The sequence below is a fragment of the Diuraphis noxia genome, unplaced genomic scaffold (assembly GCF_037042655.1).
Source record: "Diuraphis noxia isolate RWA-SAM2 unplaced genomic scaffold, SU_Dnox_SAM2 contig0001, whole genome shotgun sequence".
NCBI classification, from domain to species: Eukaryota; Metazoa; Arthropoda; class Insecta; order Hemiptera; family Aphididae; genus Diuraphis; species Diuraphis noxia.
The window spans coordinates 38,610,882-38,623,174 of NW_028301711.1; positions in this window are offsets into that span (position 1 = coordinate 38,610,882).

Consider the following 12,293-nt stretch of genomic DNA (forward strand, 5'->3'; position numbering starts at 1 on the left):
AATAATATTATTATAGTTTGAATTTTAAAACTATTTACTATATTGTTATCGATTTCAATTGCCGCCAATTTATGTTTATTATTTTGTTTTAATATTTTGTCAAGACGATTATGTGATACCTTATCTGTTTTATTTATGGATTATTTATTTGCTCAAATTGTTAATAATTATTGTTTTTGATTAAACATTAAAATAATGTAAGAACATTATGCTATTATAATTATTCATGTTGCATGTGTCGGTAACACTGACAAGAAGAAAAATATTGTATAGCACTACAGAAAAAGAAAAAAGTTCTATGTATAACATATCATTTAGTTGGAAGAATGAAAAGGTTCTATACAGAGAACTTTTTTCTTCTTATACACTTTTTTCCCAGTTTTTTGGTTTTTATAAAATGTACGGATGTCCAATACTTAATACTCACAATGTATCTGACAGTAAATGTATTAATTTATTTATTAAAATTATAGTGGTATTCATAAAAAAAGATATTGGGTATCAAAGTTAAAAATCGCTCTGCTGAACAATTTGATATTCTGACATAGAACCTTTTCATTCTCAGCCCGCGATTAGTTGAATGATATTCAAATATTCAATGAAAAACTTTGTATTTTAAATGTGTGTGTGTGTAAAAATTATTCACACTCAAACCTATCAATGTTTAGTGTTTACTTAAAATTTAGTTTTAACCGTTGAGTCAAAATTTCGTATCTAGGTACCAACTTTTAAGTGATATATGGTCTTAAATTGTGGTAACAATATCACTAATCTCTATATAACTGTTAAAATTTTACATATATTATCAACTTATAAGTCAATGCCGACACATCTACCGCTGTATATTGGTTTGAAATTCATTCAGTTCAAGATTAAATATTAAAAATTAATTAGTGGAAATTTTTTAATTTATCGCTATCACGTATCGCTATCGGTATCACGTCCTCTTAATACCAGAATGATAGCTATAAATATGGAAAGATAAAATTAATAGCTATCAAGCTATCTTGATAAAATCAGTCAATAGTATATTATGAACAATAATATTGATATTTTCAACTAACCAGTCGAGTTTTCAAACATGTACATGACACTATACCTCGTTGTACTGTACGTGTTTTAAAAATGGAATCTACATTTTATGAAAATTTGAAAAAGTTATCGAAACCAAAAAAACTAACAGTACTTTTATTAGTAAATCTAAATATAATTATTTAAAACAACTGAAGCTAGAGAAGAAAACAAATTCAAACTTAATAAAAAAAATATGACGTAATGACAGTACTAGGTAGGTGAAGAAAAATTAATTATGCCAATAACTGCAGTTATTTAAAATTTTACATGAAATACATTTATCTATTGGGCACGGTGGTAGAAATCGCATGGAATACGAAGTAAATAAAAAAATTAAAAATATAACTAGGGAAACAATAACTTCCTATTTAAATTTTTGCGAATCATGTACTCATGTGAGAGAAAAGGAAATACAGTGAAAAAAGGATTGGTAGTTAAACCAATCATTTCGTCGGAAATGATTTCTAGGTGTCAAACAGACCTTTTTCATATGCAAGCGCAATCAGACGGAGATTATAAATTTGTATGTGTTTACCAAGACCATTTGACAAAATGTGTCATACTTAGGCCTCTAAGACATAAAAGTTCCGAAGCAGTTGCTAATGTTTTATTTCATATATTTACTCTTTTTGAGGCACCCAATATATTACAAAGTGATAACGGACGTGAATTTGTGTTTTTAGGTCAGGCAAACAAGGATTCCTGATTTACAAATTGGTGATTGCTTCTTAATAACAGTACCTAAAATAGATCGAGGACCTTCAGATCCCGCCAATGTAATTGCAGTTATTGTCAATCAGAACAAACATAACCTTCACCAACTCAATATGGTTTAGTAAAAGGGTGGTACAATTCAGCAAGTTTGAAACCCGCGACATCTATTTTTTTTTTAAATTACTGAAATTAATGATGATAAAGAACTCACATTACGTGAAACAATTTCTTATATTTCTGGGGGACAAGAATTTTTAAGTTTTACCTACTTGTAAACGCCAATGTGAATTTATATTTATATAATTTATAATTTATTTTTATAATATTTATAAATAATTATAACTATGTAATAGATTAAAAAGTAAACTTAATTTAAACTGATTTTATTTTTTCATAAAAAATTATAGTTTATTAATATAATATTTAGTATTTTAAGATTTCGATTTTAAGAAAAGTTATAATATGAAGGTAATTATATTATTATATAATAATATTGCTATATTTTTTTTTTTTTTTTTATTAATTGTGTATGGCATCAACTACATGGTTATTAGCCGGCGTTACATATTAAATTTACATTAATTACTTATATATTTGCTTAATTTCTACTTGTTACTTATAATTAAAGATTTACATTTTAATCTAAGTTAGAATATTTAAATTAGTTGACGCAGTTCTGTTGAGTTGACGAAATTGAGGAGTTTTTTGCTCGTCTCGGGAGTGGGTGATAGCATCTCGTATAGTGTATCCGGTAGTTTTAGTTCAATGCGCCTTTCACTGAATTTATGACATTCTGTTAGTATAATATGCTTGACTGTGATGATTGTTCCACACGTCAGGCATGATGGAGGGTCTTTCTTTGGCCATGAGATATACGTGTGTCATGCGCGAGTAGCCTATTCGTATAGGCGGACAAGAATTGCCTCGTCTCTTCTGGACATCTCAAATGATTTGGGCCATGGTAGTATCGAGTGTTTTATTTCCCTTAGTTTATTGTTATCACATTTCGACCAAAGGTTTTGCCATTCATTCATGTACTTGAATTTGGTTGAGTTTATCAAGTCTCTGTCCGATATGAGGGGGCATACTTCAAAAGCGGTGGTACCTGTTGTTTCTTTTGCTTTTAGATCAGCTTCTTCGTTACCTCTTATGCCGACGTGTCCCGGGATCCATGCGAGTGATATACTATTTTTACGTACATAGAGTTCATTAATTATATGGCAGATAACTGGTTGCGACGTATTTAAATTGCATATGCGGATTAAGTTACTTAGGGCCGCTTTCACCAAATACTTTAAACGTCGATTACGCTTAATCGACTGATAACAGTTATTTAACCGGCCAAATTCGGCCGATTAAACCCCGGTTTACCTTAATCGTAGTTTAAAGTAGTGGTGAAACCGGCCCTTAAAGAATAGGACATTAATAGATATTTATTATCGTTAGTACAGTGAATGCTTTGAATGACTATAAGTATCGCTAGGGCTTCTACAGTACAAATACTACATACCTCATTAGTTAGTTGCTATAATATTATAATACTCTAATTGTATTTTTTCATAACAAATAAAAGATTTCAATTTCACGAAAAGTTACCTATTGATGTAATTAATTTAAAATATTACACAAAGTGTAAAATAAGAGTTTTCATTTCGTGTAATGGATAAAATATATGTCCATTTCATGAACTAAAATCTGACTTACACGATATGATCGTAGTTCATGAAATGGATATCCATTTCATGAAAAATACGATTAAACTAAGTGGATGCGACATATACATTGCCTGGTATTCCACATTACCTGTAACATAAGTAATACTCCTAGTATACAAATATGACGTATAATACACCATGTTTTTTTCATCGTCCTTGTCAAAGCGATCAAATGTGCTAGTTTCTGTTTTCTCAAAAAATTTAAATACAATTTAAAAGCACAGTACCACAAAGACACAAACGCTTATAAGTACAATTTTTAATATTATAATGTTAAAATACAATAAAATTTAGGTATCTCATGCGTATTATGTAGAATCCATAATTTACCTACCTACCTACTGGTCCTACTGTCAATATTGAGCACCGTAGATACCTATAACTGATATAGCTAATACCATTGAGTATAGATAGTATCTAATACTAACTATACTCAATGCTAATACTAAGCTTTAATTTTATTCGAAACTAATGTTAGTTTATAATAATAGTTATAATAGTGTTTATAATATAATAGTATTAATTTTTATTTAAATATTTAAAAAAAGGTGTATTATTGTGTCTCATTACGTCTTATTTCATTATATGTATTGGATTCAACTAAGATAATGCATAATATACCTCTCGAAATGAACATGATAGGTAATATTATGGTTTTATATAGACAGTATTGTGATTGTAAGTCACTGGCTAGTCAAATTATTTCATAGTAACATGTATAATTTCTTGCCAATATTATTTATTATGTAAACAAAATAAAATATTTATTTTTTAATATATCGCATGTAATCGCTAAATTTAAAAAAAAAAAATTATAAATATACAAATTTATATCAATAAATAAACCATGTACGCGGATGACAGTATTATGTGCTGTCTATTTCCCAATAGATGTAACATGTTTCCCCAAACGCCAGTAGTTATATTTTCGAATACCATGGAATTTTTAAATATGATGATCGTCTTAAGTTCACCTATCTTCATAGTTTGGAGTCTATTTCGAATAGTGATACAGTTTATTGAGGTAAAATTGATATTAAATTAATATTCTCTCATATAGGTATAAAATAATATTTCCTTGTTAAATCACTCATTTAAAATGTTGGAACAATTCTGTTGTTTTTAGTACGATTTTATTTAACTAATATTCGTGACACCTTGATATTTGTATTGTGTTCCTTTTGTGTACCTTTTATATATAATAGCGATAACAATACAATTAATAATATATTTATGTACGTGTATACTGTGTACGGTATATTAACACAATTTCTTAGAAACTAACGATAATTTTTGTTTGATTCAATTTAAAGTAGAGAGAATACAATACATTTTAACATTCAATAACTCAAAACGTAATACTATGGGGGCCATGATACATAATAAAATAGATATATTTAAATTCCAAGAGATTTTAGACACTCTCCTAAAATAATACGGTGACAGACAGTAAATACCTTTCATTATTTTCGATTCAATTAAATTACTTTCATAATAATATACGGATGATATATTAACAAAAACCAATATAATATTGTATTAATTTTATCAATTATTATATTTAAAAAATTGTTTACTCTTTTTCATTATTATAAAAGTTATTATAAAGTATGATATCAGGGTTCAACATCTGAGGTAATCAAACTTGTGTATATTATATTTTATACATATGAAAAAACATGATATTTAACATTAAAAATTAAGATATAATATACAGGTTAAAAGTAATATCAAAGTCATTTACAGTATAAATTTCAATAAAGAAATGTAAAATCTTTGCGGTGTTGTCTTATTATTTACCTATACTTTGTTTGAATGTTATGTCCATTCTACACTCATACCTGCTTTCAAATAATTATTAAATAATCCATTATATTACACGTTGAGCAAAAAAAAAACACTAAACAATAAATGATTGTTACTAGTAATAGGCTATAATAGTATAATAATTTTTTAATTTTGAATCACGAAAAATAATTAGTATACTAAAAGAAAAATAGTATTACCCTCTATTCGGCTGCATAGTTTAGCAAAATTAATTTGAAACTATACTATAAAACCATTTTTAATAAGATATCAAACAGTTTCAGGAAAAAGATAGTAAATTAATTGAACACTGCAGAGACTCCGAAGATAGCTGTATAGAGGAACAACTGCTTCAGAAAGAAGTAAAAATGAAATGTACGGACGAATATTATTCCGATGACAATAATTATGATGGTGATGATTACAAAACATATTCGGATTCCGACTTAAATTTAGGTCCTGCTATTTCCATTTCACGACGGTTAGGGGAACATGATGGATCAAATTCTGATATTTACAATTCTAAAGAATCGTCCGAAGATTTTATTCAAAATATAAATATGGCTGCAAGTAAAAAAAGTTGCATCAATTCCGTCAAACAAGTAATTTTAATAATTATTACTTAACTACATTTCTTTTCAGTGGCTTGGTGAGGCGTTGGTCGTACGCTCAATCTGTGGGAACGCACTGAGCGTGCGTACCGGCCGCAGTTGCTATCTCCCGGATGCGTGACCAACCGGGATTTTTAGCAACATATCCTTGCCACATGCCCACACATACACAATTACGTGTTAAAATCTACCAACTTAAAAATCTACAAACAAATACACAAAAATTACCCCTTACTATGCTACCCCACACACGATGGCCTATGTTGCCGTGAGTTCCCCCTAATAAAAAAAATGTCTTTTCAACCTCGGTCAAAAATATTATTTTCTTTTCTTTCTTTAAAAATGAATATATCAGTTTTTGGTTGCATACTGTATCCAGTAAAAAATATCTAAACATTTTAGATTGAACTGTCTTCTAAGTTCTTTTAGGTACTTATACACTAATTGAGTCCCGTGACATTTAAAATATAGTAGGTACTATAATTGAGTTTATGTCGTAATGTTATGGATAGTTTTGTCAAATAAAAAACATTAATAAAAAATATTGCTTCCTAATTTTATAAACTAATTACTTCTTCCTAATTATTAGTAACAAAAATTCAACTGGTGAGGTTAAAAAAAAATGTGACTTATGTTAATTTTTGAAAAATGATTAATATAGATATTTATTTACATATAAATCAGTTAATTAAAATATTAAATTAATAAAATAATTCAATTAATATATGTGATAAATTTTGTATTTATTTAAATCTTGATATTTATTTTGAATTAATTTTTTTTTCTAATTCATTCTTCTTTAGTTTTTATAAGCTTAATTTGTTTTAATTTTTTGAGAAGATTCAATTTTTAATATTATCCAATAAAAGACATACAAATGGCAAGACTCGTTGTCACCTCAATGATTCAATTAGCCATTAGATAGGTAGTAGATTGTTCGCTACCATTCCAAATCATGAAAGCAATGGGTAAATGTATTGTTTATCAATAATAAGTAAAACATTTTTTCTTATTCAGTTATGGGACTAAATAAGTATTAACCACATTTTTTCAATTTAGGTACTACTAACTTACAAGAATTAATTTACAATTTAAAATATTGCAATAGATTATTTAAACTTCTAAGTTTTTATATCAATTACTAGGTAGCAAATATACTACATATATATAATAATATATACATATGTTATAGTAAATAATATAACAATACCTATATTATAAAGTGTTAAGTGATAATAAAACAATAAACAAACGTTTTTAATTTGATTACTTGTATAGTTGCATAATGTAGTTAAGTTACAAATCTTAAAAAAAAATAAGATAAATCGTTACATATCAAATACAAAATAATAATAATTTTTAGTTTTTACACATAATATTATTCAGAAATAGATTGTATATAATATCATACATGATCTGCATGTTTATATTTGATTCAGGTGATACATATTATAAGTGTGCGCAGCCTTTTGCGGCACATTGAGCATTATCGATTGATACGTGAAAAATTAATTTAATTTAGGTATATAAAATTACTATCCCACGAGTCATCAGTTCATCACCCACTATTTACAGTTTAAAATATATAAATAACTAAATAAGTATATTACAAAACATGTTTTATGCTAAGCTACAGTGGGATTTGGTAGATTAAAATATATATAACGGGTAATATCATAAAATAACATAATATAATAGAAGACCAGCTCCTCAGTTACAGACACGTTTTATAATTTATTATAATTATAGTAGGTACCTATACTCAGTGGCGTAATTACGGGGATGCACGACGGTGCATTTGCACCCCCTGGTATTATGTGGCAGGTGCAAAGATATGCTTTTGCACATGCAGATTCTGAACTTTATACCTATTAAAATACAATACCGTCAATACCAACTGAATTTCGTTGATTTGTTGATTTTTTTTTTAACTTATTTAAAAATGTTGTTATCACTTTAATTAATTTCATATTATTACCTATTATATTTTTATATGTATAATGTATCATATAGTACAGACACAGCACATATAGTATTTAAAATATAGGTACATACAGATTTTGAAATTTGTTTATGTTATATCGTTATCAAATATAAAAAGATACCTATCGTACACGCGAGCAATGCAATTAGCTTTAAATATGAATAATATGACTTAATTTATCATTACGATTATTGTACCAATAAAATTTTGCACCTGCTGAAATTTAATGGAATTACGCTAATGCCTATAGGTACTCTATAATATACCGAGGGTACGTTACGATTGTGTACGTTCTACCTACCAAACTTAGTGCAACGTTGCTGTTGTTCACAAGTGTGAACATTTGTGATATAACTTATTTTAGGAAACGATGCTGTGAGTGAAGTTTTTCCAAATGTAAAACTTATTTAAAGGTAAGAACATTATCTGTGTTCGTATGTTGTGTTTTTATGATGGTTTGATTTTTTAGCAAGTTTTGCGTATAAAATACAGCATACATGCTCATAACACACTTAGCAACTGAACTATCATAAAAACGCAACATACTACTACGAACACATATAATGTTCTTACCTTTAAATTTTATAAGAGGTAAATTCACTTTAATCTTTAAATTAACGGAACTAAACGTGATCTGCTGAGCGTAAATTTACTATGTTCCATTCTTTCGCACTTGTAAGACGGAGACAACATATGCGGGTATGGCGTCCTCTGAATAACGCTTAATTATATAACGCACATCGACCAATATACTTTGTCATTGAGTCATTAAAATAATATAATACCAATATAAAAATATCCATTGAACAAAAAAATATCTCCAAAGCAATCCAAACTAAACATATTCAAAACATTAACCATGTAATAAAACTATACGAACAATTTAAAATAAATGGCAATGTATTAAATTTTTTATCAGGGACTGATTATCGATATTAAGGTTGCGCAAGTTGCGCTTATTTTCGTACGCAATTATAATGTTTTTAAGGCTATTTTACAAACGTACGCAATCGCACTACTAAAAGGGACAATCATACGCAATCTCATATTACCGTATACCGATATACCATGGTTACTGCCTCACAGGTAATATCTGATCAATAATTTCGTATTTTATTTTTCTAGATATTTAATTAATTAGTAATTATTAAGGTTCGTGATGTAAAAAAATCAAAAACCAAAAAGTGTATACCACAGAATAAGACAATATTACTATATTTACGATCTAAGTTGCAATCTATAACGCGAGTATGGTAAAACAACTAAAGCTCGCAGGGTAGGCTATGACCCACTTGTCCTTTCCACTCCCATATACAAATTTATAAACATTTTAAAATAAAAAATATTACATTTATTTTTTGTTCAGTACTCGAATAGTAGTTCTAGTGACGATAGAGAAGATTGTAATCACTTAAAAGATTTCGAATATCGTGTTTGTACGCAGTCTAACACAACTGTCATTGTGGAAGAAGAATTTTTGCAGGCGATCCAGGAAGATACGAATAACGACAAACCTAAAGACACGGTAATCTTAAATATTTTGTGACGATTCGTAGGTACAATGTATATTTGTGTCTATTGTGTGTATTAGCTGTGACTTTTTGATGCAGGTAAATTTGTAGGTATCAGTGAGCATTAAAAATGTAGTATTATTGGTATCAATGATGATGATGAAATATACATTATATCATTGATTATACTAGTATGCTACGGATATTATCGTATATTATATAATTATTATTATTATTATTATTATTTTCATAATTTATATTAAAACCATTTATACCATATACAATAATTATTTTCGTAACGTAAAAATTAAGTAATTAATTAGTTCTCTTCAAACGTTTCGATTAAAACTCGCTAAACTTTATTTTGATTTTAAGCTTAATAACTGCAGTACGTAATATCAATTTAATATTATGAATAATTTATGATTTGTATTGTTGTAGCTACCAGTCTCGGACACAGATTCAATTAACCAGCAGCAGCATCATCAGAATAAACTTTCCAACCATCAAACATAATATTTATACACTCAAAATGAATACATAAGCTGTCCGTTGTGGTACATACAAATCCCAGATGTTAAATATTTTAAGTTAGTTACTAAATAGAGTGAGAATTAGTAAATAAGAAGAAATACCAATACAAATTTACTAAACTTCTAATACTATATAGGTATAAAGTTTTAGATTATACTTTATAATTCATGATGTTCTGATAGTTTTAACTTTGCTGCTAAATTATATTCATAAACGAATAGAATAAAGACGTGATAAATGATAACTTCCTATACTCATACCAAAACATCCAATTTGTTATGAATTTATGATCAAGCGTTCTAGAAAAAAAACATAATATGAAGTATCTAAAAATATTTTCCATTTTGAAATGTATAAGTTATGTTAGTTATACCTTATATTACTTATGTATATATGTACAGTGGCGTACCCAGGATTTTCGAATGGGGGGGGGCTAAATCTATATCGGTATTCGGTACCATAATAAACACAACGTTTATGCTTTGCTTATACTAGGTCATTGTTACTAAAGATAATACGTTGTATTCAATACCGTTTTTTAGAAATATCATGGTTAGTACTTTGTCTTTTTTAATATAAAATGTATTCCAAAACATGGCCAATGGGAGGGGCTGAAGCCCCCTAAGCCCCCCCCCTGGGTACGCCACTGTATATGTATATATGCATATATATTTTTTTATTATCATAGGCAGTAGTAATATTCTAGTCAATTTCTAGAGTTCTAATAACCTCTTCTAGAATGTCTTCCTTCTATGAACAAAAAATTAATTTTCTACCATGCTCTTTTTTTTCTAATTAAGCAATTAATTTAGTGGTAAAAAAAGTAACATTTTACGGGTTGAACTCTGATGATGCTCTATAACAGGGGTGGGCACTAAGGCACTAATCTTAAGAGGACGCCACACCCGCATGTGTTGCCTTCGTCTTTCAAGTGCGTAACATGGCAAATTTTATGCTCAGCAGTTCCAATTTAGCTCCATTAGTTTACAACTTGAAGTAAATTGACCTCTTATAAGAATTAAAGGTAACATTATTATCTAGGTTTTCACAGAGGCTTTTTTATTATATTTCAATTTTGAAGCGAGTTATGAGTATTTTTAAAACTGTGAATTGCTTGTATATCTTAAAATACTCATAACTCGCTTCAAAATTGTAATATAATAAAAAAGCCTCTGTGAAAACCTAGATAATAATGTTACCTTTAATTCTTATAAGAGGTCAATTTACTCCAAGTTGTAAACTAATGGAGCTAAATTGGAACTGCTGAGCATAAAATTTGCCATGTTACGAACTTGAAAGACGAAGACAGCACATGCGGGTGTGGCGTCCTCTTAACTTTGGGAGCCGCAAATGTATAAAGTTAATTCGAGGTGAGCCACATAATGTGGCCCACGTTGTAAAGTAATGCTTATAAAATGAAGATACATTTATCATTTTAAATCAAATGAATGAACATTTATTTTTTATACTATAAAAAACATTATTAATATTGAATATTGACATTATTATTAATATTATTGTTGTTTTTCTTATGAGAAGTGCTTTTCCGAGTGTTCATTTTTTCTGTAAGTTTTTTGAAATCTGGCTGATAATTTGTAGGTGCAGTTCGTACATATTCACTTAAATGTTCATCAGTTAATTCAGATCGATGTTTAGATTTAATGAATTCAAGAGTAAAGTACCACGATTCACATACATAAGTACCTAGTGCCAAAGATTGAAATAACGCGACTAACATTAACGCGGCGGCGCGATAACGGCAATCCGATTTTAATCGTCGTCGACTCGGGCGCGGTCAAAACACACAGTGATTATTTTTGGCTACACATTATTAAAAGCTCCGTCACCACCGCTGCCGTGCCAATCTATACCTAATGACAACTGAAATGATAACGAAACCGACGGCAATAAAAACACTATCTTACGGTTCTAATTAAATTATATATTTATTAATATTTTAGTCTAATAGTTTGGTTCAAGAGCCGCACGAAATTGGTTAAAGAGCAATATGCGGCTCGCGAGCCTCGTCGTGACCACCCCTGCTATATAGCTAACCAGGTTATCTAAAATCTAACTACTCTAAACCATAGAGATGGTCTGCGCTTTCCTCACCCCCCGTCCATTAAAGGCAAATCAACTATTCAGAGAGAGAGAGACAGAAAGAGTGTCATGGATTATAAAATATTATTATATCAATTCTTCCAAGCTTTATTCTATAAAATTTAAATAAATATAAATAAATAATCTGAAATATTTTCACTTTAAATCGTGCTATGGTTTAAATATTTATTATTTGATAAACCTTGGAATTTGGGAAGATAATATTATATTAATCAAATTTAAT